Here is a 19824-nt window from a genome sequence, read left to right as displayed (position 1 = left end):
GCTTTGCACCATGAAGAAGGGAAACTAAACTAATGTTTCCCATAATATTTGTGTTTTAATTGAAGTGTAGTTGATTTACAACATTATGTTAGTTTCTGGTATCCAGCAAAGTGATTCAACTATCTACATTCTTTTCCATTACAGGTTGCTACAAGATAGTAAACATTTCCCTGGGCTATCCAGTAAATGCTTGCTGTTTACCTTATTTTATATATGAGTGGTTATCTAGTAATCCCCAATTACTAATTTATCCCTCCCTCCTTCCCCTTTTGTACCATAAATTTATGTTCTATGTCTGGGGGGCTGTTTCTCTTTTGTATATACATTCCTTTGTACTGTTTTTGTAGATTCCACAAGTAGGTGATATAATATATTATTTGTGTTTCTCTGTCTGAGTGTCTTTATGGAGTATGATAATGTCTTGGTCAATCCACGTTGCTTCAAATGGCAATGTTTCATTCTCTTTTATGACTGAGGAATATTCCATTGTCCATATATACCACACCTCCTTTATCCATTCATTCATCTATGCAGACATTTCAGTTGCTTCCCTGTCTTTCTGGCCACTCCTTCTTCAATCCCAGCAGTAATATACCTTCAGTAACAAGATGCATCCCAATTGTAGAAATGCTGACGTGTGAGGAAAATGTGCACGAAGAATAACTCTCCCATCCAGTAAGTTTTAGGAGAAATTCTGCTGGGCAAAGTTCATACTTAAGCTTGGGGCCAGGGCTAGCTGTCCTGATAACTCTCTAATGACCCACACGTGAATGTACTCGAGAGAGTTGAAAACACGAGGGAATCTAGGCCTCAGGTTTTCCATATGAGCAGATGGAGATTGAAGTTACCTAGTTAACAGAACCTGCAAATCAGAAAGAATTTTATCTTAATTGCCCAGGAGTGGATTAGCGCAAGAGAAATTTTTTTGTTTTAATTTGGAGCTTTCTCGGATGGTGGTAATCCAGTTTTGAATTATTTTCCAAGGGGACCGTGAAAAGTGGCCCTATTGTGTATTTTAGAGAGGGTCCTCTGACCTCCTCTCAGGGCACCAAACCAGGACTGGCCCGAGACTGCAGGGGATTAGTATCACCACGAGAGGGCGCTCCAACACAACAGGAGCAGGCACAGCCAGCCTTGCAGCAGGAGGAAGGGAACCTAACCAAGGGTTGCCCCATGTTCTTTCTTTGTTAAATGAAGTGTAGTTGCTATACAATATGGTGATAGTTACAGGTGTCAGCAGGTTACTTCACTTTTACATGCGTATATATACCTCTATATTCTTTCATTTTTGATTCCTTTTCATTATAAGGTTATCGCAAGATATTGAATACAGGCCCCTGTGCTCTACAGTAAATTCTTCTGGTTTATCTATTTTATATATGATAATAGCGTGTATCTGTGAAAGCCAAACTCCTAATTGGTCCCTCCCTCCCTTTCCCCTTTGGTAACCATGTGTTGTATTGTATGTTTGTGACTCTGTTTCGGGTTTCTGTATAGATTCATTTGCATTAGTTTTAGACCACACATTTCTGTGATATCATGGAATATTTGACTTTCCCTGTCTGCCTTACTTCACATACTATAAAAATCTCCTGTTCCATCTATGTTGGTGCAAATGGCAATATTTTATTCCTTTCTTTGAGGAATATCCTATTGTACATGTATTCCACACTATCCGTATCTATTCATCTATGAAGGACATTTTAGTTGCTTCCATACCTTTATGGCCACCCCTTCTTGAACCCCAATAGTAATATGCCCTCAGTGACAACATGCATCTCAATTTTGGAAATGCTAACGTTGAAAAGTTTTCCATCCAGGTAGTTTTAGGAGAAAATCTGCTGGTCAAAGTGAGTACTTAAGACTCTTGGGACCAGTGGAAAACCTCCTGCTAACTCTCTAATTCCCCACACGTGAATGTAGTCAAGAGAGTTGATGAAAACGCGAGGGAATCCTGCAGTCAGCGTTTCCATAGAAGCAGATGGACGCTGAAGTTGCCTAGTTAATAGAACCTGCAAATCTGAAAGAATTTTACATAATTGCCCAGCAATCCATTAGGGCAAGAGAAATTTTTTTAAAATTTGGAGCTTTCTCGGATGGTGGTAATCCAGTTTTGAATTGTTTTCCAAGGGGACTGTGAAAAGTGGCCCTATTTTGAGCTTTATAGAGGGACCTCTGACCTCTGTCTCAGAGCTCCAGGCCAGGACTGGCCCCAGCCTGCAGAGGACTCGTGTCAGCACGAGAGTGCGCCCCAACACCACAGGAGAGGACACAGTCAGCTTTGCACCATGAGGAAGGGAAGCTAACCAAGTGTTTCCCGTAATATTTGTTTTTTAATTGAAATGTAGTTGATTTACAACATTATGTTAGTTTCTGGTATACAGCAAAGTGATTCAACTATCTACATTCTTTACCATTACAGGTTGCTACAAGATAGTAAACATTTCCCTGGGCTATCCAGTAAATGCTTGTTGTTTATCTATTTTATATATGAGTGGTTATCTAGTAATCCCAAATTACTAATTTGTCCCTCCCTCCTTCCCCTTTTGTACCATAAATTTATGTTCTATGTCTGGGAGGTTGTTTCTCTTTTGTATATACATTCGTTTGTACTGTTTTTGTAGATTTCACAAGTAAGTGATGTCATATATTATTTGTCTTTTTCTGTCTGATTGTCTTTATGGAGTATGATAATGTCTTGGTCCATCCATGTTGCTGCAAATGGCAATGTTTCATTCTCTGTTATGACTGAGGAATATTCCATTGTCCATATATACCACACCTCCTTTATCCATTCATTCATCTATGCAGACATTTCAGTTGCTTCCCTGTCTTTCTGGCCACTCCTTCTTCAATCCCAGTACTAATATACCTTCAGTAACAAGATGCATTCCAATTGTAGAAATGCTGACGTGTGAGGAAAATGTGCACGAAGAATAACTCTCCCATCCAGTAAGTTTTAGGAGAAATTCTGCTGGGCAAAGTTCATACTTAAGCTTGGGGCCAGGGCTAGCTGTCCTGATAACTCTCTAATGACCCACACGTGAATGTACTCGAGAGAGTTGAAAACACGAGGGAATCTAGGCCTCAGGTTTTCCATAAGAGCAGATGGAGATTGAATTTACCTAGTTAACAGAACCTGCAAATCAGAAAGAATTTTATCTTAATTGCCCAGGAGTGGATTAGCGCAAGAGAAATTTTTTTGTTTTAATTTGGAGCTTCCTCGGATGGTGGTAATCCAGTTTTGAATTATTTTCCAAGGGGACCGTGAAAAGTGGCCCTATTTTGAGTTTTAGAGAGGGTCCTCTGACCTCATCTCAGGGCGCCAAACCAGGACTGGCCCGAGACTGCAGGGGATTAGTGTCACCACGAGAGGGCGCTCCAAGACCACAGGAGCAGGCACAGCCAGCCTTGCAGCAGGAGGAAGGGAACCTAACCAAGGGTTGTCCCTGTTCTTTCTTTGTTAAATGAAGTGTAGTTGCTGTACAATATGGTGATAGTTACAGGTGTCAGCAGGTTACTTCACTTTTACATGCGTATATATACCTCTATATTCTTTCATTTTTGATTCCTTTTCATTATAAGGTTATCGCAAGATATTGAATACAGGCCCCTGTGCTGCACAGTAAACCCTTCTTGTTTATCTATTTTATATATGCTAATAGCGTGTATCTGTGAAACCCAAACTCCTACTTTGTCCCTACCTCTCTTTCCCCTTTGGTAACCATATGCTGTATTGTATGTTTGTGACTCTGTTTCGGGTTTCTGTATAGATTCATTTGCATTAGTTTTAGACCACACATTTCTGTGATATCATGTAATGTTTGACGTTCCCTGTCTGCCTTACTTCACATACTATAAAAATCTCTAGCTCCATCCATGTTGCTGCAAATGGCAATATTTTATTCTTTTTTTTGACTGAGGAATATTCCATTGTATATATATACGACACCACCTGTATCTATTCATCTATGAAGGACATTTTGTTGTTTCCATACATTTATGGCCACCCCTTCTTGAACCCCAATAGTAATATGCCCTCAGTGACAACATGCATCTCAATTTTGGAAATGCTAACGTTGAAAACAAATTGTGCACGTAGAAAAGTTTTCCATCCAGGTAGTTTTAGGAGAAAATCTGCTGGTCAAAGTGAGTACTTAGGACTCCTGGGATCAGTGCTAGCCCTCCTGGTAACTCTCTAATTCCCCACACGTGAATGTAGTCAAGAGCGCTTATCAAAACGCGAGGGAATCTAGGCCTCAGCTTTTCCATAGCAACAGATGGAGGCTGAAGTTGCCTACTTAATAGAACCTGCAAACCAGAAAGAATTTTACATAATTGCCCAGCAGTCGAGTAGGGCAAGAGAAATTTTTGTTAGTTTGGAGCTTCCTGGGATGGTGGTAATCCAATTTTGCATTATTTTCCACGGGGACTGTGAAAAGTGGCCCTATTTTGAGCTTTATAGAGGGACCTCTGACCTCTGTCTCAGAGCTCCAGGCCAGGACTGGCCCCAGCCTGCAGGGGATTCGTGTCACCACGAGAGTGCGCCCCAACACCACAGGAGAGGACACAGTCAGCTTTGCACCATGAGGAAGGGAAACTAAGCAGGTGTTTCCCGTAATATTTGTTTTTTAATTGAAGTGTAGTTGATTTACAACATTATGTTAGTTTCTGGTATACAGCAAAGTGATTCAACTATCTACATCCTTTTCCATTACAGGTTTTTACAAGGTAGTAAACATTTCCCTGGGCTATATAGTACATCCTTGTTATTTATCTATTTTGTATATGAGTGGTTATCTAGTAATCCCAAATTACTAATTTATCCCTCCCTCCTTCTCCTTTTGTAACATAAACTTATGTTCTATGTTTGGGAGGCTGTTTCTCTTTTGTATATACATTCCTTTGTACTGTTTTGTAGATTCCACAAGTAAGTGATATCATATATTATTTGTCTTTTTCTTTGTGAGTGTCTCTATGGAGTATGATAATGTCTTGGTCCATCCATGTTGCTGCAAATGACAATGTTTCATTCTTTTTTATGACTGGGGAATATTCCATTGTCCATATATACCACACCTCCTTTATCCATTCATTCATCTATGCAGACATTTCAGTTGCTTCCCTGTCCATATGGCCACTCCTTCTTCAATCCCAGTACTAATATACCTTCAGTAACAAGACGCATCCCAATTTTAGAAATGGTGACGTGTGAAGAAGATGTGCACATAGAATAACTCTCCCATCCAGTTAGTTTTAGGAGAAATTCTGCAGGGCAAAGTTCCTACTTACGCTTGGGGCCAGTGCTAGCTGTTCTGATTACTCTCTAATGAGCCACACGTGAATGTACTCGAGAGTTGATGAAAACACAAGGGAATCTAGGCCTCAGCTTTTTCATATGAGCAGCTGGAGATTGAAGTTACCTAGTAAACAGAACCCGCAAATCAGAAAGAATTTTATCTTAATTACCCAGCAGTCGATTAGCGCAAGAGAAATTTTTTTGTTTTGATTTGGAGCTTTCTCGGATGGTGGCAATCCAGTTTTGAATTATTTTCCAAGGGGACCGTGAAAAGTGGCCCTATTTTGAGTTTTAGAGAGGGTCCTCTGACCTCATCTCAGGGCGCCAAACCAGGACTGGCCCGAGACTGCAGGGGATTAGTGTCACCACGAGAGGGCGCTCCAAGACCACAGGAACAGGCACAGCCAGCCTTGCAGCAGGAGGAAGGGAACCTAACCAAGGGTTGTCCCTGTTCTTTCTTTGTTAAATGAAGTGTAGTTGCTATACAATATGGTGATAGTTACAGGCGTCAGCAGGTTACTTCACTTTTACATGGGTATATATACCTCCATATTCTTTCATTTTTGATTCCTTTTCATTATAAGGTTATCGCAAGATATTGAATACAGGCCCCTGTGCTGCACAGTAAATTCTTTTGGTTTATCTATTTTATATATGATAATAGCGTGTATCTGTGAAAGCCAAACTCCTAATTGGTCCCTCCCTCCCTTTCCCCTTTGGTAACCATGTGTTGTATTGTATGTTTGTGACTCTGTTTCTGTTTTCTGTATAGATTCATTTGCATTAGTTTTAGACCACACATTTCTGTGATATCATGTAATGTTTGACGTTCCCTGTCTGCCTTACTTCACATACTATAAAAATCTCTAGCTCCAACCATGTTGCTTCAAATGGCAATATTTTATTCTTTTTTATGACTGCGGAATATCCTATTGTACATGTATTCCACACTATCTGTATCTATTCATCTATGAAGGACATTTTAGTTGTTTCCATACGTTTATGGCCACCCCTTCTTGAACCCCAATAGTAATATGCCCTCAGTGACAACATGCATCTCAATTTTGGAAATGCTAATGTTGAAAACAAATTGTGCACGTAGAAAAGTTTTCCATCCAGGTAGTTTTAGGAGAAAATGTGCTGGGCAAAGTGAGTACTTACGACTCTTGGGACCAGTGCCAGCCCTCCTGGTAACGGTCTAATTCCCCACACGTGAATGTGGTCAAGAGAGCTGATGAAAACGCGAGGGAATCTAGGCCTCAGCTTTTCCATAGCAACAGATGGAGGCTGAAGTGGCCTAGTTAATAGAACCTGCAAACCAGAAAGGATTTTACATAATTGCCCAGCAATCGATTAGGGCGAGAGAAATTTTTTTTAGTTGGGAGCTTCCTGGGATGGTCGTAATCCAATTTTGAATTATTTTCCAAGGGGACTGTGAAAAGTGGCCCTATTTTGAGCTTTATAGCGGGACCTCTGACCTCTGTCTCAGAGCTCCAGGCCAGGACTGGCCCCAGCCTGCAGAGGACTCGTGTCAGCACGAGAGTGCGCCCCAACACCACAGGAGAGGACACAGTCAGCTTTGCACCATGAGGAAGGGAAACTAACCAGGTGTTTCCCATAATATTTGTTTTTTAATTGAAGTGTAGTTGATTTACAACATTATGTTAGTTTCTGGTATCCAGCAAAGTGATTCAACTATCTACATTCTTTTCCATTACAGATTTTTACAAGGTAGTAAACATTTCCCTGGGCTATCCAGTAAATGCTTGCTGTTTACCTATTTTATATATGAGTGGTTATCTAGTAATCCCCAATTACTAATTTATCCCTCCCTCCTTCCCCTTTTGTACCATAAATTTATGTTCTATGTCTGGGAGGCTGTTTCTCTTTTGTATATACATTCCTTTGTACTGTTTTTGTAGATTCCACAAGTAGGTGATATCATATATTATTTGTCTTTTTCTGTCTCAGTGTCTTTACGGAGTATGATAATGTCTTGCTCCATCCATGTTGTTGCAAATGACAATGTTTCATTCTCTGTTATGACTGAGGAATATTCCATTGTACATATATACCACACCTCCTTTATCCATTCATTCATCTGCAGACATTTCAGTTGCTTCCCTGCCTTTCTGGCCACTCCTTCTTCAACCCCAGCACTAATATACCTTCAGTAACGAGATGCATCCCAATTTTGGAAATGCTGACGTGTGAGGAAAGTGTGCACATAGAATACCTCTCCCATCCAGTTAGTTTTAGGAGAAATTCTGCTGGGCAAAGTTCTTACTTAGTCTTGGGGCCAGTGCTGGCTGTCCTGATAACTCCCTAATGACCCCCAGGTGAATGTAGTCAAGAGAGTTGATGAAAACACGAGGGAATCTAGGCCTCCGGTTTTCCATGTGAGCAGATGGAGACTGAAGTTACCTAGTTAACAGAACCTGCAAATCAGAAAGAATTTTATCTTAATTGTCCAACAGTCGATTATCGCAAGAGAATTTTTTTTTTAAGTTGGAGCTTCCTCGGATGGTGGTAATCCAGTTTTGAATTATTTTCCAAGGGGACCGTGAAAAGTGGACCTATTTTGAGTTTTCGAGAGGGACCTCTGTCCTCTCAGGGCGCCAAAGCAGAACTGGCCCGAGACTGCAGGGGATTAGTTTTACCACTAGACGGCGCTCCAACACCACAGGAGCAGGCACAGCCAGCCTTCCTCCAGGTGGAAGGGATACAGTGTTGCCTGTAATGTTTTATTCATTTATTTATTTTTTCTACTCTGTCAACAAGTTTATTATTGTTTTTATCTGAAAAATCTTCACAGAAGTTGTGGTTTTGTTTATTAATTCTCAGCAGCCCTTTCCTGACATCTAAGGAAGCTTGCATTCTTTTGAGCTACCGTATCTTTTTTCTGGGCAAGTGACATTTTTGGACGGTTCCACCTCCTCTCTTTAACTTCTTTCTCAGGCTTCTTCTCATTCACCGGATTCTCTCGTATTGCAACATGAGCTTTCTTATCCTTCTCCTCCATCATGTCTGTAGTCGTGTTGTTCTTTATGTATTGAGAGAATTGTTTTCTGTAAGCGTCTTCGTCTCCTTCAATCAGTTAACACATATAATCTGCACCGTTCTGCCCCACGATGTGCTTTTGGTGTAAGTCAGCATTGAATTCTTTGCTTTCTGAACCATAACCAGGGAACCCTTTGGTACTGTGAGGGATAGACCAGCCTCCATTTACAGGTCCCCCAAAACTTTATCCCCAGTAGTAGTCCTGGGAAGCCCGGCATCCAAGTAACAGGTGAAGGCACCGGGTTGACCATCAATGCTTTCCACATTGTATTCATCTCCAGCCACCTCGACTTGGCCTTCATAAATTCTGTGCATACCCAACCTATTAAGAAGCCTGCGGGCCAGCAGCAGGCCAGTACAATATGGTGCAGCATAATTTGTCCGGCCAACCTTCACGCCATACGTTGGGAGCTCGTGAGCACAAGCTGCACAAACTATCCTATCTCCTTGTATACGGGCATGAGCCATCTGACAAATGATAGCTCTATTGGTTACACGTACTATCGTTCTGTATTTGCGTGTGTTGTACTTATTTTTATCTTGGATTATCAATTGTTTCCAAGCATAGTAGTCAGTTTTGCCCTCTTGCCGTCTTCTCAATTTCACTTGGTATCTCTTGAAGTGGGCCTTATTCTTGACAACTTTAACAAACCCCATCCTGTGGAACAGAGGCCCTAGCTGCCACGGAGCTGCAGAACCATCACGGCCTGGGTTGGGGGAGGGGAGAGCGCCTGTAATCTTGTACTTGACTCACCCCTGAGTAAAGTTGAGTCATTGAGAGCAAGTGGAAATAATCTCCACAAACCATGGCATTACCCGCCACCTAGCAGAGTAGAAAAGTTCGGATATCTTAGTAAAGCACTGAGAAATACAAGTTTTAAGGACTGCATTGTTCTCTTAGAGGGCAAAAAAAAAACCCTTCTTAATTGTTAAAACCCAGTGATTACCAGCAGCATAAAGCAAGTTCACAAGGTCAGGTGGCGGTTTGGAAATCAAGGTGGTCACGTGTTTAAGATCTTCAGCAGGGCTTCAATACCTCTTCAGCCAGCTTTTTGTGTAATTGATTCTGGTAAGTGGTTCAATGCCTTACTAAGGGAACTGATGTTTTCAATGCTACTGGATAGAATGTCTATTTAAAGGCAGGGCAAGCAATTAACTTCTTAGTTTGGAAGGAGGAAGGGGGAGAAAGAAAACACCAGCTAAGGAAGTGTCCCTTCTTCCCTCCACTAGTTCATAGCTGTATCAAATAGTGCCTTGTTGTACCTTGAGATTAACCCCACAGGTCTGAGTCTGGGGCAGAGAAAGGAATAGGTTTATGCTCCCTGCATGGTTTTCCTCAGAAAATCCCAACTGGAGTCAGGAAGAAAGTCACAGCTATTCATCCTGGTAGGAAACAAAATGGAATGTGGGGTACAACTGTCAACCTGACCACAGGATCATCTTCTATTCCAGCTCACTGTTATCGCTCGTTCCTAAAAGAATGCCTAAAAACTGTAAGTATGCAAAGAATATTTGGCAAATGAATGTGCTGAGTCACTTAAAACTGAATTCCTTTCACCTGTTGGCTCTGTGATACCCAGAACAATCTCAGGACAGGTGAGTGAGATCTCATTAGATTTTCACACAGTGGAAAACACGTACTCTGTGGTAAATAGCAGTGAAAATAGTGGGCATTCTTGTCTCTGATTGAACTTTAGACACTAGTGTTATTTGCATTGCAGCCTCTAATATTTGCTCATTGAGATCCTGAATTTTGGGCTATCTATCAATATTTTAAAGAACTATCACTTCATATTTAATAGCATGTTAAAGTGAATAGTTATTCAATTTTGTCAAATGTCCTTTTAGCGTATTGGGGATGATCATGTGATTTTTTTCTTCTTAGCTCTGTTAAGATGATAAATTTTATTAATGATTTCCTAATTTTGGCCATCTTTGCATTGCTAGAATAAACCCCACTTGGTCAAGATGTTTTTTTTTTAATATGCTGCTAAGTATCATACACTTCTTAAACCACTCTCTCCTAGAACATCAAAAAATCTGTTGCTAATCTGCTTTTCTTTCCCTTCTGAGTTAACGTGATCTATTGCTCAGATGTGCAAATAATTATTTTCCCCTTAAAAAAACCCAATAAACTAGTCGTTCTCCTAGAGTGTGTCTTATGGATGACTCTTTTTGGCCAATTTCCTAGTTATATTCTTGGCCCTTCAATTTCAAATTCTTTCTTTCAGGAAAGTTTATTAGGTTATGATTTTTATGACTTTTTTTTTTTTTTTTTTTTTGTGGTACGCGGGCCTCTCACTGCTGTGGCCTCTCCCGTTGCGGAGCATAGGCTCCGGACGCGCAGGCTCAGCGGCCATGGCTCACGGGCCCAGCCGTTCCGCGGCATGTGGGATCTTCCCGGACCGGGGCACGAACCCGTGTCCCCTGCATCGGCAGGCGGACTCGCAACCACTGCGCTACCAGGGAAACCCAGGATTTTTTTTCTTCTTTCTGACATCAGTTTCACTTACTCTATTTTCTGTGCGTCTATTCATTCTCGTGCTTCCTATAGTTTACCTGGCATTTTGTAAAATGTCTTTTTTAAAGTTTCTAGTCCTTTTCTGACCGTTGTCATCTCCAGTTTATGTCATTTTCCCCCCACCTATCTCCTTTCTGAGATTTCCTAATTTTACATTTGTTTGCTCATAACTGCTATTATTTTATTTGTGATTCAGAATAAGAAATATGTATTTGGTTGAGCCCATCTGCTTGTATTCTAGGGTTCACTGGGGTTCACCTAGTTTTACCAAAAATGTTGTCTGTAGGTATTTTTACTTGCTGTGTTTGCTGGTTTTTTTTTTTTTTAGGGGTGGTGGTGTTTTTTTTAAATTAAAATTTTTTTTTTTATTATTATTATTTTTTTTGCGGTACGCGGGCCTCTCACTGTTGTGTCCTCTCCCTTTGCGGAGCACAGGCTCCGGAAACGCAGGCTCAGCGGCCATGGCTCACCGGCCTAGCCGCTCCTCGGCATGTGGGATCTTCCGGGACCGGGGCACGAACCCGCGTACCCTGCATCGGCAGGCGGACTCCCAACCACTGCACCACCAGGGAAGCCCCTTTTTTTTAATTTTAATTTTTTAACATCTTTATTGGAGTATAATTGCTTTACAGTGGTGTGTTAGTTTCTGCTTTATAACAAAGTGAATCAGTTATACATATACATATGTTCCCATATCTCTTCCCTCTTGCTTCTCCCTCCCTTGGTGTTTGGCTTTTAATGAAGGAATTAGGAAGATTCAAAAACAAGTCATCCTTATTTTTAAAAATATTTTTAATTGTTAAAATGTATTTTATTGAAGTATAGTTGATTTACAATGTTGTATTAATTTATGCTGTATAGCAAAGTGATTGAGTTATACATTCTTTTTCATATTCTTTTCCATTATGGTTTCTCACAGGATATTGAATATAGTTCCCTGTGCTATCCAGTAGGACCCTGTTGTTTCTCCATCCTATATATGATAATTTGCGTCTGCTAATCTCCCAGTCCATCCCTCCCCCACCCCCTCCCCTTTGGCAACCACAAGTCTGGTCTCTATGTCTGTGAGTCTGTTTCTGTTTCGTAGATAAGTTCATTTGTGTCATATTTTAGATTCCACATATACATGATATCATATGATATTTGTCTCTCTCTGTCTGACTTACTTCACTTAGTATGATCATCTCTAGGTCCATCCATGTTGCTGCAAATGGCATTAAAAAACAAGTCATGGGCTTCCTTGGTGGCACAGTAGTTGGAAGTCCGCCTGCCGGTGCAGGGGACACGGGTTCGTGCCCCGCTCCGGGAAGATCCCACATGCCGCGGAGCGGCTGGGCCCGTGAGCCATGGCCGCTGAGCCTGCGCGTCCGGAGCCTGGGCTCCGCAACGGGAGACGCCACAACAGTGAGGGGCCCACGTACCGCAAAAAAAAAAAAACAAAGAAAAACAAGTCATTCTTACCTCGCTTTAAATGTATTTATAATTCCTCGAAAATATATTCATGGTTTCCATTCACTCATTCGTTTATTCATCAAATACTCATGCACCTACCGAATGCACAGTCATTCATACAGGCATATATGATTTGATCGACAAATGTGTATGGCGTGCTGACAAGATCTAGGCAGGAGCTTGGAACATATAGCAGATGCCGCCTATGTGTTGCAGAGCAAAACAATTACTCATGTTTTCTCATCAAATCAAAGACCCAGGAAGAGGAATATAAACAGTTGGCATGTGGAACTCTCCCTCCATTCCGCTCTTTCTAGAGCTTTTCTCACAGTGCATTTTGAACATCTGGGTCTTGAGTCAGCCAGTTATATCAGATCATATGGCCCCCCACGTCCATCCAATTTGCATTTGCCCCCGTGTTCCGTTGCAAGGTCTGGACCAAGAAAAGTCTACTGAATCAGGAAACTGTTTATTTAATTAATCAACTGTTAATTGGGGAAATAAGTCTTTGCATTTTGCTCTGAACCAGGATTTCTCAACCTCAGCACAATTGACGTTCGGGGCTGGCTCATCCGCAGATGGGGGAGGGGGGCTGTCCTGGGCATTGTGGGATGTTGAGCAACATGCCTGGTTTCCACCCACTAGACACCAATAGCACCCCTCGCCCGTCCTCTAAATGGTACCAACCAAAAATGTCTCATGACATTGAACTTGTCTCCTGGGGGGGGGGGGAGGATGTGTATTAATTCTCTCCTTTTTTTCTGTGATTTTCATGCTTTGACATGTTGGGGTCTTGCTGACCCTGGAGGGAATGCCCATGTCAGGACTAGCTCATTCCTAGAGATAGCAAACAACCTGCCTTTGTGCATGCCTTTTGTATGCAAACCATCCAATCCAGAGCCTAACCCCTCAACCGCCTCCTTTATTAGGCTATTATACCCTGGGCCACTATTTCCCTGTCCTAGTCACCCCAGGGCCAGGTACCAGACAGCTAAGGGCTGTCCCTATGCCGTAGAGTCTGCTGAAGTTATTCAAACTAGACAATCCTAAATCTATTTACCCTGACTCACCCGTTTCTTCCCATGGAAACCACGGTAAGGGCACTTGCCCTGTCTTCCCCTTGCTCCCCTCTGCCTCCTGGTGGACCCTGGGGCTGCCCCAGGGCATGGCGGGCCCCCTCCTCTTGGGATCTGTGACTATAACCCTACTTTTTTTAATATAAATTTGTTTATTTATTTATCTTGGTTGCATTGGGTTTTCGTCGCTGTGCACAGGCTTTCTCTAGTTGTGGCAAGATGGGCATACTCTTCCTTGCGGTGAGTGGGCTTCTCATTGTGGTGGCTTCTCTTGTTGCAGAGCATGGGCTCTAGGCACGCGGGCTTCAGTAGATGCGGCGTGTGGGCTCAGTAGTTGTGGCACATGGGCTCAGTAGTTGTGGCACATGGGCTTCAGCAGTTGTGGCTTGGGAGCTCTAGAGCACAGGCTCAGCAGTTGTGGCACACAGACTTAGTTGCTCTGTGGCATGTGGGATCTTCCCAGACCAGGGCTTGAACCCGTGTCCCCTGCATTGGCAGGTGGATTCTTAACCACTTTGCCACCTGGGAAGCCCCAGACCTCATTTTTTTTATTCCTCTTGCTCTTTTTAACTTTCCTCCAACCACACTGTCCATTTCACTCTTTTTAGAGCAAGCCAGTCCCACTCCCACCTGCACACATCTGAACTTCCTAGTCCGTTTCCCAGGAATTCTCTTCCTCAAGGCATTCAGGCCCCAGGTCAAGCATCATGTCTAAAAAGGCCTTTTCTGATCACCTGGCCTGCAGTTGCTGATGACTTGGAATCCTAAGCCCCTCCTCCTCTTCTAGGCTGCTTTATCTTTCTTCATTGCCTGTGTCACTGTCTGATGTCATGGGCTATGCCTACGTGCTCGTGTGGTTAATTATCAGCCTCCCCAGGACTTCCCTGGTGGTCCAGTGGTTAAGACTCTGAGCTGCCAATGCAAGGGGCCCAGGTTCGATCCCTGGTCGGGAAACTAGATCCCACATGCCGCAACTAAGACCCAGCACAGCTAGCTAGCTAGCTAAATGAATGAATGAATGAATGAAAAAAAAATATATATCAGCCTCCCCTTGTAGAAGAGGAACCCCCAGGAGGACAGGGACTTTGTTCCCTTCATGGTTTTATCTGCAGTGCCCGTAACAGGGCACAATGGACTCTATAAATATTGGCCGAGTGAAAGAATCTTCCATTACCTCTCCGTCCCCTGCAATCACCCACTGTAGGTCACCGACATCTTTCCCTTAAGACCCCAAAGACATTCCCAAGGTCTGCTCTGGCCTCTTCACCTGGCTTTCTGGCTTCACTGTCACCACGTTGCTGTCTTTTCTCCACCCAGCAAGACTCTCTCAAGCACAGAAATCAGATTATGTCATTTCCAGTTTAAAAAGCATCTAATCGCCTCCCCTTCCTCTCTGAACAAAAGCCAGAGTCTTTATCATGTTCTAAAAACTCCTTCGCTAATCTGGCTCCTGCTAACTGGGGCTGCTTCATTTCCTACATCCTGGCCCATTGTCTCTCTCCAGCGGCCCTGCTACAGTAGCCTTGGCGCTGGTTTTCATCCACTTAGGTCGAATCCCTTTTATGTTGGGTTTTTATGCTAATTCTTCCCTGTGTCCAGACTCCCTTAGGATCTTTAGGGGACTGGTTCCTTCTTAACTTTCAGTTCTCAGCTCAGGTTTACTTCCTCAGACGTGGCCAGTGCCTGCCAGGTCAGTCTAAAGTAGGATCCCCTCCCTCCCAGGACCCCCATACATACTTACGTTTATTGCACTTTTCACATTTGAAAGCGTTTTATTCCTGCCTTTGCCTCCGTATTGTCTGTCTCCTTAGAATGTGGCCTTTGATGGACTGTGTCTGTCTTTTTTTGTTTGTTTCTTGTTTTTGTTTTTTGGGGTTTTTTTTTGTTGTTTGGGTTTTTTTGGGGGGTTTGGGGTTTTTTTGGTTTGTTTGTTTGGCCATGCTGTGGGCTTGTGGGACCTTAGTTCCCTGACCAGGGATTGAACCCGTGCCCTCAGCAGTGAAAGTGTGGAGTCCTAACCATTGGACCACCTGGGGATTCTCCCGCGTCTGTCTTTTTAAAAAAAATTTCTTCCAGTTTTATTGAGATATAATTACCACATGGCACAGTATACGTTTAAGGTGTGCAGCCTCACGATTTGGTTTGCAAACATCATGAAGTGATGATTACAATAAGTTTAGTGAACATCTATCATCTCCTATAGATACAAAATTAAGGAAATAGAAAAAAAATTTTTCTTTGTGATGAAAACTCTTAGGATTTACCCAACAATTTTCATATATAATGTACAGCAGGGTTAATTATGTTTACCATGTTGTACATGACACCCTAGTACTTATTTATCTTGTAAATGGAAGTTTGTACCTTTAGACCCCCTTCATCCGGTTCCCCCCACTCCCCCCCATAACCACAAGCCTGATCTCTTTTTCTATGAGTCTGTTTGTTTGTTTCTGAAGTATAATTGACCCACAACACAGTGTTAGTTCCTGTTACTCAACATAGTGATTCGACATTTCTATACATTTCAAAATGATCACCAGTTTCGTCACAATATGTCACCATACAAAGATATTATATAGTTACTAACCATATTCCCCACATTTCACATTTCATACCCATGACTCTTTTATTTGCAACTGGAAGGTATTTGTACCTTTTTTTTTTTTTTTTTACGGTATTTGTCTTTCTCTGACTTATTTCACTTAGGTCAGTACCCTCTAGGTCTATCCATGTTGTCACAACTGACAAGATTTCATTCTTTTTTATGGCTGAGTAATATTCCCTTGTATACAGGACTGTGTCTGTCTGATCCCCTGCCATATCCCCGTGCCTATGACCATTATGCACAGTCAACAAATAATTGCTGGAGGAAAGAATTATTACATCTTTATCAATGTCTGGGATACATGCATTTTTCCATCACAGCCCCCTAGAGAGAGAACTCAGCATACAAGAGCCCTCACGGGACGCAGATTTGCACGTAAAACTTTGCCTTTCAGAATTTCCCTGGTGGCGCAGTGGTTGAGACTCCATGCTCCCAACGCAGGGGGCCCTGGTCAGGGGACTAGATCCCGCATGCCGCAACTAAGAGTTTGCATGCCACGACTCAGAAGCCCAAGAGCTACAACTAAGGAGCCCGCCTGCAGCAACTAAGACCCAGCGCAACCAAATAAGTAAATAAATATTTAAAAAACAAACAACAACAACAGAAAACCTTCCCTTTCCTTCCTGTAAGTTTCTTTCCTGAAATAGCCTGCCCCAGACTCCTGCCCAGGAATATGCAGAGAGTGACCACAGAGGTGAGAGACCCCAGGGCCAGCCCTGTCTCTCACTCTCCAGGCCTAAGTTTATCTGGGAAATGACACCGTCATTCTGGAAACCTCCTAGGATCACCATTCCAGGAGAGGAACTGGGTGTGGTGCTAGCCCTGAAGCAGCTCCCGGTCTGCTGCGGTGGACACAGTCTGGCCCACAGAAACCAGATCCCAGTGATAGGTGCTGGGAGAGAGCCCAGATCTGGAGATGTGGACCCTTGGGTTCAAACTCTGGCCTTCCTTCCAGCTCTTCCTTTGCCACGTCAGCAATCACTTTGCTATCACTATTTCGGTCTTTGCGGTGAAGCTCGTGTTTTCTCCCCAGGGGTAAGCTCGCTAGGTCTCCTTCCAGACTCTGGGTGACAGAGAGGCATCTGCCCTCACTGCCAATCTTAAGGCTCCCTGCTGGCCAGATGAAATTATGAGCCATGGCCACTGAGCCTGCGCGTCCGGAGCCTGTGTTCCGCAACGGGAGAGGCCACAACAGTGAGAGGCCTGCGTACCGCAAAAACAGAAATAAAAACAAAAATACATATGCTTCTGACTCGGTAATAATTTACATGGTAAAGGACAAAGGACAAAATGGTGGACAAATAAGAAAAAAGGTTACAAATTGGTACAAACTTCCAGTTATAAAATAAGTAAGTCCTGGGGGTGTAATATACAGCATGGTAACAATAGTTAATGATACTATAGTGTATATTTGAAAGTTGCTAAGAGAGCAGATCTTAAAAGTTCTCATTACAGGAAAGAAAAAATTATAGGGACTTCCCTGGTGGTCCAGTGGTTAGGACTCAGCACTTTCACTGCTGTGGCCCAGGTTCAAGCCCTGGTGGGAGAAACTAAGATCCTGCATGTCGCCTGGTGCGGCCAAAAAAAAAAAAAAAAAAAAATTTAAAGATAATAAATTTAAAAACATTGTAACCATGCAGTGATGGATGTTAACTAGACATTGTAGTGATCATTTTTCTATATATACAAATATCAAATCATTATGTTGTAACCTGAAACTAACATAATGTAATAGGTCAACTATTCCTCAATAAAAGAAAAGAAAAAGAAAAAAGATTGTGACAACAGAGAGGGACCTTGCGGGTATTTTGCTGAGTGAGCTAAATCAGACAGAGAAAGACAAATACTATAGGATATCACTTATATATTGGAATCTAAAAAAGCTGGAAGTGATAAAAACAGAGTAGGATGGTGGTTACCAGGGCAGAGGGGTGGGGGAATTGGGGAGATGATGTTTAAGGAGATGGGGGAATTGGAGAGATGATGTTTAAGGGTACAAACTGGGTACCAGTAGATAAATAAGCGCTGGAGATCTGATGCACAGCACAGTGATTATAGTCAACAATACTGTACTGTAAACTTCAAAGTTGCTAAGAGACTAGATCTTAATTTTTCCCACCACGAAGAAGAAATGGTAATTATGCGACCTGGGAGAGGTGTTTGCTAATACTGCAGTGTAATCACTTTGCAATAGATAAATGTATCAAATCGATACATATGCTGGGCTTCCCTGGTGGCGCAGTGGTTGAGAGTCCGCCTGCCGATGCAGGGGACACGGGTTCGTGCCCTGGTCCGGGAAGATCCCACATGCCGCGGAACGGCTGTGCCCGTGAGCCATGGCCACTGAGCCTGCGCGTCCGGAGCCTGTGTTCCGCAACGGGAGAGGCCACAACAGTGAGAGGCCTGCGTACCGCAAAAACAGAAACAAAACCAAAAATACATATGCTATGGTGGCAATTTTTTTTTCTTATGGTGGCAATTTTATTGCAATATATCAATGTATCAATCAACACATTGTATACATTCGACTTACACAATGTTATATGCCAATTACATCTGAAAAAAAGTTTTAAGTCAAATAACTCCACCCCGCACCATCCCAGTTTTCCAGTTTCTCAATCCCCATCCCTTTTTACCACCTTCCTCTATCTTTTGTCCAGAAATTCGCTACATATACAAAAAATGGATTTAATAGTTAACAGGTAGAAAGATGTCACAATTTTGAGGCACTGTTCTAAATGCTTTACTTGATCTGAGTCTCCTAATTAATATAGAACTGCTAAATGGGTAACACATCTAGGGGTTTAAGAAATCGCAAGAATATGAAAAGGTATACTTTTTAAAAGATCTCATCCCTGCTGCTATACCTAAATATTTGGTCTCCCTTTCTTCCTCAGATGCCACCATTTGATGAGTTTCTTATGCATTCTTCCAGTGTTTACACAAAACCCAGGAAATATATTCCTATTTTTCAACCCTTCCTCACACAAACGATGGCGCAATCCTAAGTCACTCTGCATCTCGTTGATTTTACTGGACAACAGATCCTGGATATTTTCCTACACTCTGGTCACACCTTTGTAAATAAAGTTAAACTCTCCTCCAGTTGCCCATTCAAGTCTGCTCTGTTTCCTGACTCAAAGGGTCATGGGACGTTGAGACATCTGAAAACCACACAACCTGTGTGGGATATACATAACCTGGAAGCCAGACCCATGTAGCCAAAACATATGTTTCCCCGGGAATGATAAGGCCAAGAAAATCTGTGCAGAGGATTTGGACATGAGAGGTCATTTTTAAAAAAAAAAAAATTTATTTTTTGTTGCATTGGGTCTTCATTGAGCAGGCTTTCTCTAGTTGCAGTGAGCGGGTTTCTCATTGTGGTGGCTTCTCTTGTTGCGGAGCATGGGCTCTAGGCGCGCGGGCTTCAGTAGTTGTGGTGCGTGGGCTCAGTAGTTGTGGCTCACGGGCTTAGTTGCTCCGGGGCATGTGGGATCTTCCTGGACCAGGGCTGGAATCCAAGTCCCCTGCTTTGGCAGGCGGATTCTTAACGCCTGCATCACCAGGGAAACCCAAGAGGTGATTTTTAACTCACAGTTGCCACTCCCACATTCCTCTCAACAGTACCCTCAATCTCTACATTTCTCTGAAGCCTTCCAGATGCCCAGTGTCACTGTAACAGACTCTCCACATTTTCTTCTATTGGGAGAGACTCAGTTTCCTCACTGTCACAGCACCTGGGGATAAATCCCAATTCATGAGGAGGGTCCAGAGACAAAGTGGCTTCTTCTCTCCTTTTATAGCTTCTCAC

The 19824-nt window shown here is 42.7% G+C and overlaps 1 pseudogene; it reads right to left on the bottom strand.

The window, feature by feature from the left end:
* Window positions 1-8078: 8078 nt before the first annotated feature.
* Window positions 8079-9060, bottom strand: LOC137214855 (large ribosomal subunit protein uL18 pseudogene; annotated as a pseudogene).
* Window positions 9061-19824: the final 10764 nt, after the last annotated feature.

This window comes from Pseudorca crassidens, chromosome 20 (genome assembly GCF_039906515.1).
Source record: "Pseudorca crassidens isolate mPseCra1 chromosome 20, mPseCra1.hap1, whole genome shotgun sequence".
Lineage (NCBI taxonomy): Eukaryota > Metazoa > Chordata > Mammalia > Artiodactyla > Delphinidae > Pseudorca > Pseudorca crassidens.
Note: the sequence above shows the minus strand (reverse complement) of the source record. Positions and strands in the feature narration are given on the sequence as shown.